Consider the following 4,125-nt stretch of genomic DNA (forward strand, 5'->3'; position numbering starts at 1 on the left):
AGACAGAGGGAGAGTGTGCATACAGCAGCTGTTGGCGTCCCTGTCTCAGGGACTTCTTTGCTGATTCACAGAGGCAGCCCAGCCCCAGCCTCCCCACTTCCAGCTGCCGCCTGCTTCCTAGACCTGATGGAATCAGAAGGTAGGCCACAGAGAAATTATTTCCAAGTCTTGCCCTTGCGTGGCTGGCTGAAGGGAAACGACTGAATGAGGGGATGCTCTAGAGGTACTGTGTGTGTATGTGTGTGCCTGTATGCATGTGCCTTTAGAGGAGAACTTGCACTTTAAAAAAAAAACAAACAGAAGCCCACAATGAAGTAGCGGCCACTTAGATTCATAAAGATGCCTAGGAATAGAAACTCAAACCAATCTGGGAAACTACAATCTGAAAGAAGAGGAAAATCTACAGTGTGCTTCTGATTGAGGGGAAGGAGGAGAATGTATGTATATATGCCTTTTTTGTTCTTAATGACATATTTGTGTCCAAGGGTAGATGAGCTGAAGGGAAAGGGGAGGTGTGTGGCAAGCATGGGCTGAAAAGGGAGGAGCGAAGAAATGTGGGACCTAGAGCAGTTTCCCAAACAAATGAGTATCCTGGTCAGCAGAGAGGATATTAAAAGTTCACCCCTGAAGTAAACTAGGCTCTAATCTCATCTTTATTCTTAGCATTTATCTCTGCCTCAATTCCTTTTCCCGTTACAGTTTCAGTCTCCACTCTGGTCTCTTTTCTACATCTTATAGTCAGAAGGCATCTTTCCACTCTTAAGAGGAGAATTTGGAGTGGTTTCAAAGGACTTACCTGTCTTGGAGTCAAATGCCTTCCCTGGTAGCCTTCGGCACTCCTTACCTGGCCTTAGGCCCAAGACCCGTTCTGGGAAGGGAGACTCAGCCTGGATGGGTGGTGAGAGCTTTTTCTTCCTTTGGTATGCAGATAGAGCCAGGAATAGGGGGTTGGGGGGCTGTTGAATTTAAGCAGGTGGCTGAGCTGGGGCGGGGGTTGGGGTGGAGCAAAGAATGAAGGATGGCAGCAGCAGCAGCAGCAGCAGCTGCAGCTGCCTGCTTCTACTGAGAACATGGTGCATGCTGCCTGGAAAAGAGCATACTTTCCCTCTTAGGTTTGCTTCTTCATTATTCTAAAGAACAAAAGCCTTCATTAAGCTCTATGTGTTGTTCGCCTCAGTGCCTGCCCTTCCTGAAAGAACCCTTGATTCTGGATTAAAGGTCCCTAAGACAAGCTCCCAAAAAAGGCAAGGCTGGAAATGTGATGGCCTGTCTCTGAAAGACAATAGGCTCTTCCTTCCTGGGTGGGAAAGCTCCTGCCCTGCAGTCCCGCTTCTTGAAAACTATTATTGGGAGTGAAGGTATCTGGGAATAACTCCTTTTCTTGTAAGACTCACACCTGCAGGCATTTAACCCTTGTTAAGTATCTCTGAGCCCTGGGGAAGAATATTCTTCATCTCAGCAATCACCTAGGAGGAGCATGGCTTGAAGCAGCCAATTTAGCTAAGGCAGATTTAGCAAAAGCCAGATGCAGAGAGCACGTCTGGGACACAAATATGTTCAGAAGTTTCAGATGTTGAACTGGTCACAATGCCAAGTAGGGTCAGATAAAGGCCTCACCAACAGAGCCGGAACAGATGGCCTTATAAACCTAACATAGACATTGACTCAGAAGAAAACCCACTCTGGAAATCATGCTATGAGACAGACATCCTTTCCTTAAAAGGATTCTTTCTAAACACACATCAACAATTTAAATAGCAAGTGAGGTAAATCCTCCCTAGACAGCATTTACCCCAGCCTATGTCCCCCAGATACCGTTCGGTTCTGTGCAAATGTTACTAGATTCTTTTTTTTTTAAGTGTGGAAATGAGTGGTCCTGTGGTCCAGTGATTTTTGGGAAAATGCATCACTGAATTCTCATCTTGGAGAGCCACAATGTATATATAGAAACATAAGAAAATCACTGAGAAGTAATGAATGAAGCCAGATTGAACAAAATGAAGGATTTCCCGTTTATCTCAAACTGATTTGACGTGGGAACACTTTTCTACATGGAAAACTCATCAGCATTTTGCAGACACAGACTTGTGAATCACAACGCAATAAATAGATAAGAAAAGCTGTAAGAAGAAGGACTGTGAACAAAATTTGTAAGATAATCTAGTCCAATACAATATTTAAAAAAATTTTTCCCCTCCAAATTTGCTTTATGTAATTGGGTGGTATAATTTAGTCAACAAAAGCTTGAGCAAGATACATGTAACGGGTTAACAGAACCTGATAATGATTTCTTTTAACTTTTTTCAAATTAATCTTTAAATCTTTCCATCATAGGGCTCATAAGAAAATTAATCAATATAAAGACACTACAGTCAAATACCAGGTTTTTAAGTGTGAAAAAAACCAAACCCCTTCCACAAGATGATCAATCAATTTTTCTAGCTGATGTATGTTAGGAATCTCCTGATTCCCATTGTGTTAAATACATTTTCCAATCTTTTATTTTGGCATAAAAAATGAGCATGTTTTCTTTCAAGCATGAGATTTGATTTGTTCTTTTAAACAATGTTACAAAATATTTTGTATATTCACAAATGTATTAAAAATAAAATAGCAAACATACCCAGCTTAAACACTACCTAGCTTAAAAAAAGAAACACCACCAGTAAATCACCCCCTCCTCTTCCTCCTCCTCCTCCATATAAAGCCCCACTCCTCTCTCAGAAGTAACCCCTATTCAGATTTTGGGGTTTAATATTCCCATGCACTTATGTCTACTTTGACCACATATGTTTAGGTCTGTAACAATGGTATATTATATGTATTCTTCTGCAACTTGCTTTTCTCTCTTCTGGGTTATAGTTGTGGAATTCTTTCATGTGGTAGTTGTTGTATACCGTAGAGTCAGAACCGACCCATAGCTGACCCTCCAGGGGGTTTTCAGAGGCAGTTAATTGCACAGGAGGAGATTGCCCATCCTTCTCCCGTGGAGCAGCTGGTGGCCTTAAAGGGCGTGCCATCTGGATTGCAGCACAGTTTCTTGCCACTAGGCCACCAGAGCTCCCTGTGTTGTAGTATGTGTGCAGCATTTTATTAAATGAAGACCCTACAATATCTTTATTTATTACTGTCAATGGGCATTTAGGCCATTTCCTTTTTTGCAGCCATACAGGTTTGTTTGCTTGGTTTGGATTTTTGGCTGTCGCAATTAGGGCTATCTCATGTAGATCATCTGATGTAGCCATTTCTATTGAAGTTGCATAGTCCATAAGGAATTGTGCTGTGAATTCAAAGGCACCAGCAGCTCTGAGGGAGAAAGATGGGCAATCTCCTCACAGGCAGTTAGTCTCAATGGAGGATCAATAAGTTGATTTCAACTCATTGGCAATGAGTGATATCTGCAATGTGGAATTGTTCCCCTCACAGGATCGGAACATCTCCGTCTGTGAGAAATAATGTCAAATGGCTCCTCAAAATTCTTTGCTGACATATATTTGTACCAGCAGTGTGTAAAAATTTCAGACTGATTACGTTGAATACGCTCTTTCCTTTTTAGGGGAAAATAATTTTTAATTCTAAAAATGGTCTGGGTGCTGCCTTCTCAGGAACACATTTCACTTTTGTCATTTGTTGTAAAGGAAGGGGTTAGTCTAGATGATCAACCACTAAGATTCCTTCCAGCTCTGACAATCTGTGTCTCTACTCATTAAGTGAGGCACATATGAAGTGTCACATTTTGGCGACATTGCAGGAATTATTTAAGCATACATAACAGATTGCCTCCTCCCTAAAGGCCATGCTGCCAGGTGAAAAGCAGTTCTTTGAGAGCATGGTCAGTCAGGCAGTATGTCACTTTGGACTGTGCAAAGGAGTCTGTGGCCCAGGGAAGAGAGTCTTTATTTTCCTCATTGCCCTATTCTTTCCTGAAACTCCCTTGATCTTAGACAGATTCCGTATTTTTAAGTATTTTTTTTTACTTTCTCCCATAAGAATAACAAATTCTTGGTCTAAAAAAAATTCCAATATAGGAGCATTAAAAACTTAGCTGTGGTATATTCGCACAATGGAATACTATGCTGCATTGAAAAACAAGGAACTCATGCAATATTATTCAAAATGGGTGAC

General features: G+C 41.6%; 1 protein-coding gene across 1 annotated transcript in view; it reads left to right on the plus strand.

Annotated features, from left to right (window-relative positions):
• The first annotated feature begins 68 nt into the window (after positions 1-68).
• DRP2 (dystrophin related protein 2) overlaps positions 69-4,125 on the plus strand; it is a 98,956-nt gene continuing 94,899 nt past the window's right edge. The window contains exon 1 of the mRNA XM_006901146.1: positions 69-139. The gene's annotated coding sequence lies outside the window, so the exon portion shown is untranslated. The remainder of the gene's footprint in view (positions 140-4,125) is intronic.

The sequence above is a fragment of the Elephantulus edwardii genome, unplaced genomic scaffold (assembly GCF_000299155.1).
Source record: "Elephantulus edwardii isolate Elephantulus edwardi_28Jun2011 unplaced genomic scaffold, EleEdw1.0 scaffold00310, whole genome shotgun sequence".
In the NCBI taxonomy this organism is placed as follows: Eukaryota; Metazoa; Chordata; class Mammalia; order Macroscelidea; family Macroscelididae; genus Elephantulus; species Elephantulus edwardii.